The sequence below is a fragment of the Patella vulgata genome, chromosome 2 (genome assembly GCF_932274485.2).
Source record: "Patella vulgata chromosome 2, xgPatVulg1.2, whole genome shotgun sequence".
In the NCBI taxonomy this organism is placed as follows: Eukaryota; Metazoa; Mollusca; class Gastropoda; family Patellidae; genus Patella; species Patella vulgata.
In genome coordinates, this window is record NC_065880.2 from 21,671,447 (window position 1) to 21,690,913 (window position 19,467).

The following is a 19,467-nucleotide window of genomic DNA, read 5'->3' on the forward strand; positions in this document are numbered from 1 at the left end:
AAGTTAATATAGCTGTTCATCAGTTAAGACATGTAATTGTTACAGACTGTTGTGTCATTCACATGAGTTAAAAATATATACTATAAACCAGAGACATTGTAGGTAATTTGTTTTTAAGACAGGTATATATATATATGTACGACTTACCTACCAGCAAATATGAAGTTTCCTTTGTGAGTGGTATAAGTTTTTCTCACATACACACAACATAACAAATAGCGAAATAAACAAAGAAAGAGGACTTTCCTCCAAGCAGATGGTTCTCAGGAAGTTTATTTCACATACATTTCACAAAGATAATAAAATTTAGTTTATGATTTTACACCTATTGTATTACGAGGTATGAATCCAAACTGTGTTCGAGTAATATTATTGACAGATGTTTCCTGTGTGTTTTTTTATTAATAAAAAAATTCCTACTAATATAATATTCAATTAAAAAATTACTATATTATTGTTACTGTGACAGAAATAACTTCAATTTTCAACAAAAAATTTTAAAGGGTGTAAACTATAACTTAATATTATCCCCAGTCTTTGACATTACAAACACAAATTATTGGTCCATTGCATAACTGTCTTCATTAACCCAGTGGGAGCAGAACGGTAGGACGTTAAACCCTATTTATTTTAATCCCTGGTCCTTTCCAAACAATATTGATGTTGTCTTACCATGAATACATGGGCTGATGATATCCAATATTTAAGACACATTGAACAATTAATATGTGCCTTTTGACCCATTTTCATCCATATTAAGTTTTAAAGATAAGTGATTTAGCTAGTTTAAGTTACCAAAACTTGTGCGGCCATGGCAAAAATCTATATTCTGTACTTTTTTACATACTGGCACTTTTTTAAAAAAATATAGTAGTTTGACCTGTTTAATCCTAATTTCAAATTAAACCACATGCTTCTGATTGTAAACTAATATGAGATTACACCACACATAAAGATTTAACTGTTGAAATGAATATCATGCAATGTCAATCATCTGTATTGTAGTATGATAAAGTCAATAGAGAGAATATCTTAATGAGAAATGACGTGTACAGGTATAATCATAAGGTAACCCACACTCCCTAGTCTAAAGATTATAATAATATCTAAAATATAGGGATTATATTACAACAAGAATTTTTAACATGTACTGACATTGTAACCTGTTCATCTCTAAGCACAGGTAGATCTTCTTTATATAAAAAATAAAAAACCCCAACCCATCCACTGTATATGGACAGACAGACAAGGCATAAAGTCCACTCAATGCAAACTAGGGTATTTGGGGCTAACATGCTATACATATTCAATTTGATAGGTCCATTGAGTGTAGGGTTCTTTAGCCATGGGAAGAATTTGTAGGTCTGGGTCCTGTTTCACAAAATTTTAACTAAAGATAAAATCCAAATTTTAGTAGATACTTCAATTTTGATTGGCTAAGCACTACAATCAGTCTAATATCCAATCAAATTACTAAAATTTGGATTTGATCTTAGTTAAAATTTTGTAAAACAGGCCCCAGGTCATATTCCAGAATGGGATCGAAACCACACCACTTGACTAAAATGACAGACTTTGATCTAAAACGCACACATTAACCCACCTGGCCACCCAGCCTTTTCTTAAGCACAAATACATATAGATATTAATATAAAAACCACTACATAACTCATAATGTTATCCGTTATCCGTTCATGTTGAACTGAAGAACACGTAGATCTCCTACATAAAAACTTCCTTCATCTTCATGTATATGATTTTTTTTTAAACATGCAGGTTATGGCCTTTTCCCAAAAAGCTGACATTATAATGAATGATAAAAATTTCACAAATCAGTTTACATCAACAATTGGTTTGCACTCAGCTTAGTTTTATATCAACATAGAGATTTCTTTGATAAATAACACAAAATGTCATTCATGATTTACAACAGGCATAGAGCACGGTAGAGCGATATTCTTATCTGATATCTTTTTCCTTGGTTCAAACCCACGTTTAGATTCTTTGACCCAGCCTAAATGAGAAAATTACAGGGTGTCTATGATTTACAAGATGTTATAACTAGGTGATAAGTATTAATATAACTATCTATAAATTCAACGTTGATACGATATAGTGACGTAGATCCGAAAAGACCTTAATAAACCAAACTTTTCTTTCCTTTTCACTGAATAAAAAACAGACTTTTTAATAAATATATGCTAATGTTATTTGTAAAATCTAGTAGGTATCTAGGAGTGATAGGATCGTGACTTCAATAAGCGTATGGCTCTGACATCTTAGTACAATATAAAAGCCGATTTAATCAGATTATTCTAAGGGGATTCGACATGAAATACACAAACACACTTAACTACCCTACCAGACGTGATTCAAAATTAATTCAACAGTGCATGCATTTGAGCTGTTGGTAAATGTGTTTTGTTTTTGACGCCATTTACATTTTTTTTCTTCAAGTCTGAAATTTACTTTTGGTCTCTACCTTTTAGAAGACAGTCGGTAAATGTACTCGGCAACCATGTGCAAAATTAAAATTCAGTACAACTTCATGACAGTTGGTTTAAGTGATTCATCAGTTACGTAACTAAGTGTGTTAAGCAGGTCGATCGTTCGTGCTACTGTAAGTGCATTAATTAAGACGTTTTTATATATAAAAAGTTACTAACTAGGAATGTCAAATCAGCGAGATACAGTGACCAGGTTGTGGTGAACGTTGGCTACAATGCAACCCATGTCTTTTCACGTATACTATAAGGATAATGCCTATATAAATATTACCATGGTGTGACTTTATCACCTTGTATAGAAAGACTAGTTTCACCTAACCTTTATATGACATACTGACTACCAACATACTCATGTTATGTTCCTTTATATATAGTGGACACAGTGTCAAGTTCCTAGAAGTGGACAAAATGTTGGGTGTCTAGAAAATATCGCTACATACCAGATAGCTAGAAAATAGTGGACACAGCACAGATAGGTAGAAATAGTGGACACATCCACAGATACATGTAGCTAGACACTGCACTGATAGCTTGAAAATAGTAAGAGATAGTGCCAGGTTCACAGAAAACAATGGGCACAGTTCCCAGTCCCTAGAAACTAGTGCCAGGTCCCTAGAAATTAGTGGCCACATTGCTGGGTCCCTAGAACAAAGTGAATACAGCGCCAGATTCCAAGAAAATATTAGACCAGTCCCAGGTTCAAAGAATATAATGGACACAGTGCAAGGTCCAAATAATATAATGGACACAGTGTCAAGTCCCTAGACTATAATGGAAACATTTTCCTAGAGAGTGGGGAGAAAGGGGTACTTTGAAAGCAATGGGGCAGAGCCTTAAAAATGTAAGAAAAACACCCATAAATCTGCTACAGTATCTTAAAAATAATACAGATTTTTAGGGAGCATTAATTACTCTATAAAAAAACACTTACTATCTGATCTATCTAGGTGTATGATAGGAATTGCTAGGAAAACACATTAACACATTATAAACCTGTAATGGTAAATCTCTTTGATCTTTGGGGTATATTCTATGCACGGAATAACTTGCGGTCTGAAAGTCGGGGGCGGCTTTGGATATATACAGGGAAATTTGGGGTTATTCTTCTGCAAGTTTTTCTTTAAACCTGTAACGGGTTATTCTTCAAGGGTAGGTTTTTTTTTCCCCATAAGAAAACATGATATAAGCTGACTTTTGGTGCCCCCCTAACTTTCGGGCAAGCTGACTTTTCGGGCAGACGGGTAATGTGAAAAATTTATTTCATCTACTTGGCAAAAAAAAGTGCCCGAAATCTAATAAAGCACTAATTTTACGGGCTGGAATATTCCCAAATTTTCTTGCGGGGTCCATACAAGGTCAATTCCGCTTCTTTGCCTCTCGAAGAAAACTGGCGCCGCTGTCTGTAAACCCAATTTTTTTCAGGCATTTCTAGTTTTGCTTCCCTTACTGTTATCGAGCCCTAATATAACACTAATTTTACTTTTCTTTTAATTGAATACAACGAATTTGTACAGAGTTGATTATGGATTAAAAAATGTTGCCTGGAGTCACTCTACTTTGTGCGACATTTTTCGGGCATCGATTATTATTTGTGAATGCAGTTGCAACAGTATGATTGGATGGTTGGAATTCAGAGTGGGATTTCGGTTACAAAACCATTGGATACTTTTGGAGTTTACAAGTGCTAGAGTAGCAGAAAACGCATTTGCGGTGGTTAAATTTTCAAAATTTTCTCCGGGGGGTATACCCCCGAACCCAGCGACGATTGATTGGTTGTTTGGAATTCCGGTCAGCCAGGTAGGCTATATTGGACCAAATTGAAGTTGCTGTATTCACAGGCTGGAATATCAGGAAAACGCGTTTGTGGCAGTTAAATTTTCAAAATTTTCTCCCAACGGTCCCGTCTTCGTGGACTGTAAACGACTGATTGGAATTCAAGTCAACCACCTGGGGGGGGGGGGGGCAAGGTAAGTTCCCCTCTCTTCGCCTCTCAAGGATGACCGGCGCTCTCTGTAAACCCGAAATTTTTTCGGGCATATCGCGTTCTGCCCCCCTAACTGTCATCGAGCCCCTATGCCTATGCTTTATCCTACACTGAATCATACAAATTGTCAACACAACTCTTCAGTGTGAACATTGCCTAGGAGTAGGACACCATGACATTATTGTATTTTGCCAGAAACAAATCTACTATAAATAAGGATAAGGGATTATAATAAAACTCTTCTTGATTTCTTAAATCCTAAATAAATAAGATGTTGAGATCAATGTTAACAACTGGACAAGTCAGTTAAAGATTAAGATAAACTCTTAAAAAGTTTTATCTATCTAAAACTATACCTTGGCTGAACTATTCAAATCACAAAATGTCTTCTTTATTGAAAGTAATACTAACAGTCAATAGCGTATAATAGTAACTATACTAAATCTATAGATTATAGTAGTTTAAATAGGGATAAAATGGTGATTAAAATGAAATGCGAGATGTTCTAACCAGGGGACAAAACTATTTAATACTAATCACAAACTCTTACACTTATTATATGTCTTTACTCTTTAATGGGATTGTCAAAGTATTATCTTATAATCTTAATAAAGGGACAATACCCCATCAAATATTAACGCTTACCAAAAACATGGTTGTCTAAAAAATGACCTTAATCGCTCACTGGTAACTTAAATGGGCCTTTGATGTTTGCAATACTTACCAATGATTTCATGCCACCGTCTTTATGCGTGTGAGGCAAACAAGATAATAATTCTGCTATAGATATATTCAGTACAGACTAGTCCATTCTTAATACAGTTTTTTTTTCTTGGATAATCAGATTAAGATAACAGTCATTCAAGTTACAGTCAAATAGTATACTGATTTGATATATTTATTATTGTGAACCATCTGACTTGTTTCCCGTTTAAAGTAAGCATATATAATATATCTATAAAGTAAACACTACGATACCCATGACTGTCCTCAGTACAAGATCTAACATGAGTATAAGTAAATTATTAATGTATTGATCATAAATAAAATGAAAAGGAAAGGTTTTATGACTTGTAATCTCCATTTTATATCTGTTTGGTCTGCACCAATTGAATTATGTACATGTTGTTCCTCGTCATGATTGTATATTAGACTTATCAAAATCAAATAAGCTTATTCCTTTCAAAGTAATGAAATCAAAGGAGAACTTTTGCCAGGTTAACAGATTTAGTTTTATGTTGTAGCTAAATACAAGATTCTGCCCACCTCTCATATTATTGTATTGCTTGTTAAAGCTATGGCTGTTTAGATAAAAATTGGTGAACAGATTCTAAAATAACGCCCATGATTTTTCAAGAATAATACCGGTAACCAAATGGATCCTATCCCTCAGCCTATCCTTTATATCATATCATATCTGATGAAATACCAACAATACATTGTAATATAAAATACTATATCTATTGTGTCATTTTATTCTTCACTGGCTTTTATATATCAAATGTTAAATGCAGCATATTTTCTAGTTTACATCAAAGAACAGATTAAGTTTTATTACAATCTAAAACTTGATTAAAGAAGATCAGAATATATCATTTATATTTTCTGTCCAATGAGAAATAAAAACAAGATCCCAAACCATATGCTTAGAAAACAAGTGGTTGACATGCAAGATACGTAAAAAAAAAACCTTGTGATTTTATGTAGAGTCAGGGGCCATAATCCAGGAAATTATTGTCTGAAATGCTTGAATATTGAAAGGGATATAAAGATATCTTTAAGCTTCATCAAAATTGGACAAAAATTGTGACCTCTAGAGGGTCCACAACTTTTGTAGTCCATAATTTTACACAATTTGCACGCAAGGAGCAGTTTTGTTTTGATTTACCGAAATTGAACTCAAGCTAAAATTATGATTTTTTGTACAATCATGGGCAATAATCCAGGAGGTTATGGTCTGATATGTGCGAAGATCCAAAGGAAATGAGATCTTTGGGATATAAACATATTTTTAATTTCATCAAAATCGGAAAAAAATTGTCGTATTACATACTTTTACACTATTTGTCCAGCAGTTTCAGTCTGATTTTGGCGGTTGGATGGCCGAATGGTGAGCACGTGCGCACTGTATCATAAAGCCTGTCATTGAGTCAACTGGCGTGGTTTTGAATCCCCGGTTGCACGTGACAAGGAGTAGGGTCGCCTGTCCAACCACGTGGGTTTTCTCCAGGTCCTCCGGTTTCCTCCCACTGCTAAAGATCCCTACGCGCAAGCGAATTATTGAAATAAAATTAAACCATATGTTAGTCCCGAAATGACCTGGTTTGTGTCGAGTGGAGTTTAAACCCCATTTCTCTCTCTCTCTTTTCAGTCTGATTTTTTCGAAATTTGAACTCAACCATCATTATGGAGTAATGGTGATATATTCAAACGTTTCTTTAAATCAACATAAAAATTGTGACCTCTAGAGGGACCACATGCTAAAATTTATTGAGATCTTTGAGAGATAGACCTATATTTCAAATTTAGTCAAAATCTGATAAAAATTATGACCTGTAGAGTGTCCACAAATAAATTATGGATGAACGGATGGGTTGACAGGAGCGACAACAATATACGTCCACATGAAAATGTGGGCGTATAAAAAACATTAACTCGTGTTCCAAATGAAAAACATTACCGATGCATTAAATTACTATAGAAACAACTGCATCTGCTCTCTATGAGGGTACATAGGTTTCAGTCATATTTGCACTTCTTTACCGACAGACCATCAAATTGACTTAATGAAGAATTTATCTTGCAGTAAATTTACATGGCCTTAAAATCAAAAATTCAATGAATTTATCCTTAAAGCATGATAAATACTCTAAAACTTTTCATTTCTATATGCAAAAGCACATAAAATAATTCTAACAAATTGGGATAATGCCAAAAATTGTCATATTCTTTAAACACTTGCTAATATATATATATTTTATACATATGAAAAATTGACCGGCTCGCAAATTTTGAAGTAAAAGCCCTGATACAAAGAAAACTGCTAAATTTCAAACCTCAACTGTTTTTCACGACCCTATATCACATTACTTAGCTCTTTGTGATAACATCCATTGAAAACCATGTACTGCCATCTGATAAAAATACTAATATTGCATAGTGATTTATAATATTCACCTGGCCATGAAGAATAATGTTGTCTGAACCTCCCAGTGTCATATAACCACCTTATCAAAAACTTAATCGTCTAAAGTTTATGAATAAATTATCCCCTCCAAATTAGCACGGTTTTGTTGAATATAGGACACAAGAAATAAAGTTATAGGTGGGAAGAAGGGTGTAAAGACATAAAAAAGATATAAAAACTATATGAAGGACAAACAAAAAAACAAAAAGTTAATAACTAACGAAACAGATGACTTCATTTTGTAACAGGGAAATAATCAAATAGTTTTCTTGGTATCAATTTACCAGAAGTTTGAGACTGTACATTTTTAGAAATAACTTATCAAGTGTGATGAATTGTGAATTTTTATCTTTAATTATTAACATATTCTTTGTCTGGTATTAAATAATAGACCTAGTAATTATATTCAGAACCATATGCAAACATTTTAATAATTTGAGATCTAAATAATTTCTAGTCCTTTAATCGAGGATTAATGTATGCCATGTCACTTCCTTTTCAACTAATTTAAATACTGTATTCTATAAAAAGGTAAATAAGTACGTATGTATACAATAGGTGTACATTAAAAAAATGACTTTAATATAGTGTACCTGTATTTGAATAGTAGTATCATAAATATGTGCATGGGAATGATGATTCAATGATTAAGAAAATTGACTTTATGCATGACTCATCATACAATAAAGCCCTAATACAAACATATAGATAATACTTGAATAACAACATCAATCATAATATACAACTTTGTCAGATGACAGATTCAAATATCTACTAATATACAGAAATGACTATTAATGGGATACCGTAGAATATATCATGAACAATACCTACTGTATTATTATATAGTCGTGGACAAAACATTGGCCACGCTATCCTTGGCAGGTGAACCTCTGTCCACACAGGCGGAGCATCCAGAATGTGTAAAGCTCACATCCCTGTGGTTAATTTACCTGAGATAAACTACCTACTCTTTTATGTATACACAAATACACAATGCTTGTTGAGAGAATGAACGCCTCTCTTCAGCTGCACTAAATAGACTTCCAAGTATGGCCAATAAAAGATTGTGTTGGACAAAGATTTAAATGTTCCTAGCATATGTTCATCTTATGTCATGACTTATTGAAAACTGACCACTTGAGCAGACGTTTTGACAATAGTGGGAGTGTCTCGGAGCCGCTCTGGTCAAGGGACGAGAAAATTATTTCTTGGCTTATATATCAAGTTCTTTAAACACAACTCTTTTCTCCCGTTATTTACATGAGAATAATCTGGTCAATGTGATTGGTTAACGCCCAGTTTATAACAAGCTAATTAAACGTCTTTATATATAAGGTTTTGGCAAGAGATAAGGGAATTTATATTAACCAATCATTAAGGGTGAATTAACAATGATCTTTACTCAGCTGTAAGTAATGATTATAAACTATTATATATACAGAGATCCACTCTCATCAATTAACCCATTTACTAAATTTTCCATTTATAAATTCATATTAGGGTATTATCAAATTGATAAAACGATTTATCAGAGTAAATGTACGGTTAAAAGCCTTACTAAAATATTGATATTTAATATAATTTAATTGAGGATCAATGGGAACAAATATTATTTTTGATTGGAATATCTATCATACATACTTATGAAAGGTTCATTCCAATGTATTGTAATCAAGCATAACAAATTTGATTCAGACAATTCAGTACTTATAATGCCACTCCATATGATGAAGTTATCGATGTTAGTATCATAATGACTAACAGTGTCACTTTTTGGTCCGCGGAAGGTATATATATTGTTTTCAAGTACGATTGCAATTTCTGTAATTTGTCTGTCATGAAAACGAAAAAGTGGCTAGAAGTTAGAATGCATTGTCTCAATATAACACTGAATGGCATATCCATGTCTTCATTAGCCAAGTTGGTGCAGAAAAGTAGAATATTAAACACAGGGTTCTTAAATCAATTTTGAAACAAACTGTCCTGAATTGGATTAAAAGAAATGAAATGAAATGGAGTTTAACATCTTACTGTTCTGCTCCGAACTGGGCTAATGAATACGGGCGTATGCCTTACAGTGTGTTATGGGGGAAATTTTGCCCGGTCAGCGGCACTACGGCCTACTCTTATATCAAATTCCAACTGTCAAGGGATCTTTTACGTAGACCCCAATGTGTACACAGGACCTCGTTTTTTTGTCCCATCCAAACGACTAGACAGCTGTCCTTGTCAGGCCCTCTGTCCTACATCACTGACAAGGAGGAACCATGCCAACAAATTGGATTAAAAGAGATCCCAGTAGGAAATAATGTAATTAGAATGATGCATTGTGGTTAGGCTAATTGTGATACCACAAAAATACGTATAAACCCCATTTTATTTCATTTTTTGACTCTTTTTTTCAGTTGATATAAAGAGATGAACTATAACTTGGGTATCCTCCACGAATAACAAAAGTTGTTGCCTCTAACGGATTAAAAAATAAAGTTACTTGTAATCAAACATAAATAAGTTACTTTTTATATAATAGATAAAGCTTTACATATTAGGTCAAAAACTTTTAACAAATAACCACTCTTTACATCGTTTTAAGTGCAAAAAATATGCATTCAGTAGCATGGACTTCCAGCTCAATATTGATAAAACATTATCTTTTCCAAACATACCAAGTGGCCCGCGTAAAGAAATGTTAATCTAGTTCATTTTTGTACCGTTGCGTACCATGTTCACTTTTTAAGACTTCTGAATATCCATTCAACACCCTGAAAGTCTTAAGTTGATAAAAAGATTAAACCCGTTTTCTTTAAACTATCGTTGACAACAAGCGAAATAAGCAGCCTATTATCAAATGAAATGGATGCCATTACCAGATATTTTCGTGTCTCAGTACTTTCACCACTTTAATATTCAATTAACTTGAATTACAGACATTTATAGAGTTAATTTATCTTAATGACCCAAAAAAAATGTGGTGATGTTGAAAATTAGGAGCAGGACTTCTTTGATTTTAGTTCGATTATGTGTTGTTGCTGTTTTGATTATTCAGACATTGATCTTAACAGTGGTTTGATCTATGATGTACAATTTTTAATGTAATGAAAGGTTCATCCTGGAAGACAATTAAACCCCCCCCCCCCCTTGCCCTTGCAAATATAGCTTAGCTATCAAGATTGCAATCCTAATTGGGAGATATGATTTTACATATATTTAGAAGTGTCGCCTTTCGAAAATGGAAAGTTCTAGAGAAAAGTATTTGTGTGAAATTTGGTGCTTTTATTCGTTCACATCAACTTGCTAACTAAAGCCCATTGTGCGTGCTTCTGGTGGATTTAGATGTTTCATACATGTAGGGCCTATGTTTTAATCATTATTTGTCATAGAGAATTCAGCTATTTTCAAGAGGTAATTAATTTCATTTTTCACCAAAATTCCTCACATGTACATGCTTTTTGGACAAATAAACCTTACTATTAAATGAACACAATTTTACATGTACCTCTAATAAATCTTTAGATGTACAGAAATGACATTATAATAATATAGAGAGTCAGAAATCTTAATACTGAACTTTTCACACCATCAAATGGCTGCAGACAATAAGAAATTAAATAGTATTTAATATGAATACCTAAGAAGAGCCGGAGATTCACCATGTACAGCCGGACAAGAGATAAATGATTGGGTTGTTAGGCTTTTCTTTTTATTATCTGTCATACCAGATTAAGATATAACGCATCAGGACAGACAAAATGTCTTGGCTGAAATATAATGTCTACTTAATAACTATAAATTAACAAGTATGATAGGTGATAAATGTTTACCATGTCCAATTATTATATCTTTTTCTCTTAGATTTCAACAATTTCAAACAAAAGATTAAATAATAATAAAAAAAAAACATATGTAGGCATACTTTTTGGAATAAATATAATCAACTTAGACAACTGTTTCTTTAAAAGACAATAACATTGAAGTACATTCTTAATTAAAAATCAAATATATCACACCCTGAATAAAATGATAACTGGTATCAGTTATTGTAAACAATTAACACAACACAGTTTTTATGGGAAACAATCACTAGTTTTTTTCTAAAAACACGACATTTCGACAAGTATCCACTTATCCTCATCAAGCACAATGACATTTAGTAAAAATATGAAATTCATAGTGAAACCATTTACATTTACTAAATGTCATTGTGCTTGATAATGATAATAGGATACTTGTTGGAATGTTGTGCTGTTAAGGGGGGCTTATGTCGACCTTGTTATTTGTATATTCTCTTTTGGTAATCTTACTATTTTAAACAGTAAGCAACCGGCATTTCAGCAATTGGGAGCAACTGAATGCAGCTGAAAAAGGTCAACAAGAGCACCAAATCGAAGCAACTAGTTGCAGTCATTTGCAATTTGTTGCACATTTAACTTTTTGCAACCAGTTGCAGTCGACGTAAGCGTTCTTACAACTCATAGAAATAACATGAGTGATAAGAGAAATGTGTCATGTAACTTTAGAAATAAGCAAAATGGAAGCGAACGAAGACACCCACTTTTCAAATATTGATATGTCGACAATAAAATATTAATAGAATTGTGGCAAGACCGACTATGCCTTTGGGATGCTTCTTCTAATTTTGTTGATCATGTGATGAATAAATTAACAGTACTGTGTTAAGTGTAATCGCTATCAGTTCCGATTAGACACAAGCCCTCCGAATTCAGTTGTCCTCAGTTGCTGATATGATCAACATAAGCACACTTGCAACTGAATGCAACTAGTTGCTTTGAGTTGCAATGTCACCATAAGCCCCCTTTAGAATAAAACTAACCATTGCTCCCCATAAAAACTGTGTTCTGTCAATGTGTTTCCAGATCGCAAAATGCCAAAGATTATATTAAAAACAATTAGCAATTAATTATAAACATTAATCCCAAAATCTATATTGTCGTAACAGTTATTGAAAACAAACTTTTAGATATATATTATATAAATAATCCACATATCTTATTCATGTATAACTCTCAAAAATAGAAATCACAGTTTTCACTAGTCTCCAAAAAAAAAGAGAAAAGAAATTTCTTTGAGTATGCTAATCAAACACTAGAATATGGGGAATTGGCCTATTTATCACGGTCTGAAAGTTTCTGTTTAAAATAGTAAGATTACCAAAAGAGAATATACAAATAACAACATACAGCGCTCTCCTTCAGAATTTCATTATCATTTTTTAACCTGAAAATGTATCATAGAGTATACATGTATACAAAGATATGATGAACTGAAAATTTGTTAACCTTTAGCAGACGGTATATAAATGGGATATGGTCAAATCAAGCCAACGCCACCTACATGTATGATCTTCAAATAAACTTTGATGGGTCTCATTTCAATCCATGCTGGGAGATAACATGTATGTCCCGTTAATATTTTGAATTTGTTTTCTTAACTACATTTTAGAGTTGATTATACTGTAAAGAATTTGATATTGTTCAAAAGTTACAAATGACGATTCGTGTCTTTCAAGACATTAATTGATTGCCTGAGCATTTGTTCTATTAAAAAAGAATTTCAAAGACAGGATATTTATAGAATATTTCAAAAGCAACATATTAACTTACTGAACTTTACTAAAATATATTTTCATGATGAATTGGTTTCTTCAAAATTCTTTTACAAATTTCTTATTCAAGAATTCTTGTGATCTTCTGACCAAAACTTATCCATTACAAACACATTATATACAGATATAGTAGGTGATAAGTTGGTTAATATTTACCCTGTATAGATACAAGAATACGAGTAAATATAATAGCAAGTGTCCAGGCTTTACCATCTACCCCGAAACACTGAGACACGACAATCAGATGAGAACAATAGATAATGGTATGTCTATTCCTGTATCCCTGCACAACAAGTCAAACCACAACACCTGTCCGCTTTAATGTCTTAAGGACACACTGGTCACTTTATAGTTGTAAATAAACTAATACGTGTCAAAGATAGGCCTGACTTGATAAAATATTAGTCTGCCAACATGAATGGATGGGGGAATGGATAGAAGGGCGGGGGAGGGTAATCTGTATAATGGTCCATTTCACCAGGGTTTATAAACAAAAGTAACAATGAGTAAAGAGAGATAAACATTGTTGATAATGTTTTGACAGATAAATTGGTTTTGCAAAATACTTTTTACAAACAAGTAAATGTGTGTGTTCTTCGTCCATTTAACAATAGACCCTGTCTTTAAATTAAACACAGCAAAAACAAACATGGCGGTTAAAAAACATGCATTAGATCTGACATCTTACCTAACACTACCTGGATAAACCTAATTTAAATGCTCATCTGAAATTCCGAACAGCATACCAAGAGCCACCTGCAATGTTTTTGAGTTTTGAATCCACCTACATTTGTACATGTGTATGCATTTGCTAACCTGTCTTTACATGCAGATCTAGAACAGGACATTCCCCCTTAAACCGTATTTGCTTACTCAAATTAGTATAATATCCATGTCCAAATGAAATGAGAATACTCTATGATTACTATTGATCTTGGGAACAAAATATGACATAAAAGTAAAGGCTATACACAAGAGCCATCATAAATAGAAATCATAGATAAAAATCACATCCAAAAATCAATATTGACCATTGTAAAATTTAAATCAGTAGATTTAGATGTAGATTGCATTGCAAAATATAGAAATGCATATTATATAAAAATATACATGTAGGTTAGGTCAATAACAAAAATATCATCCGTTAAGTCTACATACGTTTGCCCCTGTCCCATATGTCCTACATGACACTGGCTAATCTGAGACTAACATCATGGCTATATAATATATATTTTTTCATGACAAATGACAAGAATCAAGCAAGACAGATTCAAATGGACGGTAATGTGTACAACTAAAAAGGATACAAATTTATGTAAGCATATATTAAGTCTAAAATTCTAAAAAAAATCTCATTTAGTCCTAATTAGGAAGTGAAAGAACTAACATGAGGTTAATTGTTATTTCAATAATTTGCTTCCTTGTAGGGGTCTTCAGTTTGGGAGGAAAACAGAGGATCCGGAGAAAACCTACTCAATGACAGACCTTATGATCTAAAGCGCACATGATTGACCATTCAGCCACCCAACCCCCTGTCCTAATTGGGATTTAGTACCTATTTATTATTTATTTGGTCCTAATACTCTTCCATACTAATCAGTCTTCAAAATAAAGCTTAAATAAAAAATATTCTTGCAATACTTAATATGTCTTGGTAATTTACTGTTATATATATCGATTATCTTATTATGTATAGAGCAAACTATGACCTCAAAAAAGTAAAAACAAATTTACAACCTTCCAAGAAATTCTCAAGTGTCAATATATGCACTTAGTGGAGTAAGTAAACACACCATTAGTTTTCCTAGAGCAGACATCATGATCAACAACATTTGGCCTAAATTTGAGATGTTTTAACTATCATTCCCATTATGAACTTTTTCAAATTGGTATCTCTTTGTATAATGACTATGTTGGAGCAATATTAAAAATTGTAACAAACTCTTTTAATGGAAACATACATTTTTATACAGGTCACAATTCTATGGAATGCAATTACTGTTTATTACTTAGCTGCATTTTGACTAGGATTCTCTAGTCATTATCAAGCAATGACACAATTATAAAGGATGGGACAATATATTCATGCAAACAACAACTTAGTTAATGATGAGCAATTAGAGACACATCACTAATTACCTTAAAGTTGATCTAAATGAAGTTGTCTCATTTGGAAAACAGGGCCCTGTTTCACAAAATTTTAACTAAAGATAAAATCCAAATTTTAGTAGATACTGCAATTTTGATTGGCTAAGCTCTAAAATTATCCAATCAAATTACTAAAATGTGAATTTTATCTTAGTTAAAATTTTGTGAAACAGGCCCCAGGTTCTTTTTCTTCTAGAACCAATTTTCTGACAATTTTCAAATGAATTCCCACTCACTTTGTTTATTATATCTAAAGCAACGAATAATCTGTGTATCACCAACTCTCAGATCAACACATACTGACATTTAACAATACTTCTAGGCCTATGGCCATGTAAAACAAATTGGTACTTGTCATGCCATTAAGGTGACCAATTTGTTTTTGGAAAAGTTCAGTATAATGAAAACAGTCAAGACATTTGTAAAATTTGACATTCAAAACTGTTCATTTTTTAAACACCATGTTTTGGGGGTCTACATAGCCATGAACACATCATTTGACAACTTATTGTTAAGCTTAGATGACCAATATCCATGCATGACATTGCACAATAAAGTACAGGGCACATCTCCAATTTTTGTCCCATGAAACATTTTGTTGTGTTACTACAAGCTTTTGTGATAACCTCTGTGTTCCGCGTCAGTTATAGTTCAGATACAGGGTTGCTCAAAGTTACAACGTTTAATATCCATATATTATGTTCCGAACTCAAGAGAATGCTCATGTCCAAAGTGACACACAGTCAAGTAGAACTGAAGGTTAAGAGAGTAGAAAAGTGAAAGGTTTACACTCTGTGTTTTATTGTGTTTAGTTTGTCTGTTTTTTGTTATTGTCAATAATTTTGCTAGGAAACAGGTAATTGTGTCTTAGAATGTATGGTATGCCATTTGTGTCACAAATCTCAACATTAAACACTCAAGAACAAACCACAAATAATCTCATTGTCACATAACAATTCCACAATGTTGATATACAGCATTGACATGTATGGTACTTAGTCATAATTAGTATAACAATGAATTATAATTCTGAAAACAATTGTTGTACATAGCCATGCTTTTTATGTTTTTAGAACAAACAACTATATACTTCATATTTTCTAGACCTGTGGTTCCCAATCATTTTCCACTTGCAGAACTCTTAGGATATCTTAGAAATCTCCAAGGACAAGTGTTGTATCAAAATAAATAAATAAACCATATGATCTAGAGTGCATGTATTGGACCATTACAGTCAACCCCACTTTACCTCCAATTCTACAGATATTTTTATGAAATAAAACTTGTATATTATATATGTAGATTGTATTGAAGACACATTGAAGGGTAATGAATAAATGTGTGAAAACATCATTAGACAGATATGTGTCCCAAACTTTGGCATATGCTTGAGCAACCTTTAAACATACATATTTTTACTAATGGGAATTAAACTTATATTATTTACATATTAAAAGTGCGGAAAGAAACATACACTGTGTTAATTCTTATCTAGAAATTCAAAAAGCCAGGTTCAAATTTCTAAGTTTATATATCTTTTTAGGTTATTTTTTGAAAGGTCATTGTTTACTTCTACATGTTCTCTCATGCATTTCATATTAAAGAACCCAATACTATGTAGAAAATTCTGCATTATTACACTCCACACACATATGGCCTACAGTAGATTATGTTATTTTTTTTTAATATTATACATGTGCCTGTATCACGCTTGAATAAATATATTATATTAAACACTGAAGTACAACAATATACTTACCCATGATCTCCATTTAATCCTTATACATGTTCAAAACATCCACCCAGAAAACTAATAATTTGAAAAAGTAGATTTTTTTTAGTTGTAATTAAATATCTTGATATGACAGCGTTTTTCAGTCCTAAAATCTTGAGTAGTGATATATCCTTATCTAGAGAATAATCCTCAACTAAACTTGGTAAAATTTATGATAGTTAATGCAACCTAGGCAAGAGTCTGCTCACCATTACAATAACAAGTTAGAATGCTAGTTTTGATCCTGTACATGCCACCAGTTCAACTGTTACAATACATGTCAAGTGTCAGCTAGCCCCTTCAGATATGCTGACCCATGTGTCAAGCTGAGCAGGGAATAAAGATCCTTTACACACTTCATATGACCCTTTAAATTGCTGCAGGGGTTCAATACCTTACACAAACTGAGAACTGGGTGATGGCTTGGCTTGATCTATGCCTAGATAATTACTCTAACAATATTATCACAGTTTATAAGAATGGATTTTAACCTAATTAGAAGAGAGGCTTAGGGCTATTGTGGTATCTCTTAATTAAATATTATCTTAAGAGTATGTAAATGAAAATGGAGAGATTGGGAGAAGATTAAGTTACTATAGTTTTGGCTTCTTGCAGCCACCAAAAGATCAGTTGTGAACAGATGAGGTCAAATCCTGTATTCAGACAAATCTCAATTTGAAAGTCAACAGATCTCTTTATAAGCTCATCAGTCTATCACTCACAATGAGAAACTGAACACATTCATAAATTACAAACATTTTCTAATGAATAAATTACAAAAGTATATACTATTTTAGGCTTGTTTTAAATGATCTTTGATTATTGATAAAATATTTTCACACCAGTTCCTTATTCTTAATAACTGTCTCATCAAGATCAACATCCATTGTTTCTGAAACAACATATTTTCATTGAACATCAGACGAAAATTAACAGTGTAAGAGGTTTCTTCAGATTTCTTCAAAGCAGATGAAATGACTGATATAACACCAATAAAATATAAATCTCATCTCATCAAATAAAGAGTTCATTTAAGTGAACACTTATGGAAAATTATATACCAATATTGTACCACTTTAAGTGAAATGGTCATTACCTAGTGTTAGAGATCAAAGGGGCCGTGAGTAATAGTGTTACACCTGTAAGTGCTATTAATTAAGATAACAAACCTAATTAAATTACCTTGATCAAAGATTTTCCAGGCCAGGCTTTAATCCATTCAATAGAAAACACCTAATCTGATATACAAACAATATCCTAATCCACATGGATAAGACACAGATTACTGACAGCAGACGTACAATAGTAGACAGTAAGAATCAAAATGGAGGTGAACAGACTGAATTTGTACAAAAAAGTAGCCTTCAGAGAATTTACTTTAGTAGTTGGCTACCAATGTACCTGTGAAAGATGGTTGTTTGACAAATAACAACATTAACAACATATATATTTACTAACTTCGTCAGGCTTCAGATACATGTACTTCTTATAGACAGGCGGACAAACATGTGGAAAAGTTTTTAGTCTCGGAACAAACTGAAATCCACTTGTCTTAACAGAAAAAAAAAGATTAATTTTGAATAGAAAAGTACAACAACCATTTGTTAGATATGTGAGCTCCTCAAATTGGTATCAGGTGTTCTAGAACTAGAAAGAGTAAGAATACCCTGCCTCATACAAACATGTGACTACTTGTAGCTACATGTACATGTATATTTAGGCTGGGAGTGAGAATTAGAGGGGCCTGACTTTTTGTTACTTTTTTCTGAACTTCGAAAAGTTTGGAGCTTTTTGATATTAGTTGTGACACAGATTATGTTACAGCACTTTTATAGGGTGGGGTGTCGGGGGGGGGGGGGGAAATTTAATGCACCGATAAAAAAAATTATTCTGTTGTGAAAGTAGAACAGTACAAGATGCCTGTGGGGGTGACAAATTCAGGAACACCACTGCTAAAGAACATTGTCATTTCTAAATTTTGCTCTGACATGTAATATACTGTAGATAAGTGGTATTGTTTTGGGTACATATAACATAATGTTGAAGATAGATATATGACACATACATGTACAATGTATTTAAAAAGACAGATAATTAATGTTTCAATCAATAAATAATATAAAGTTATCTTGTGAAGGATATAATATATGAAACTTTGCAAAAACTATATGTAGTTCAGAAAGTTTGGAAAACTTGCGAAAAAAAAAAATCCCTTTAGCAGCCAGTCCTAAAAAAAAACCT

At 32.7% G+C, this 19,467-nt stretch overlaps 1 protein-coding gene across 1 annotated transcript in view; it reads right to left on the bottom strand.

Moving 5' to 3' along the window:
- The window catches only part of LOC126812270 (uncharacterized), a 43,906-nt gene that overhangs the window by 20,972 nt on the left and 3,467 nt on the right, over positions 1-19,467 (bottom strand). The gene's annotated exons all lie outside the window — the stretch shown is intronic.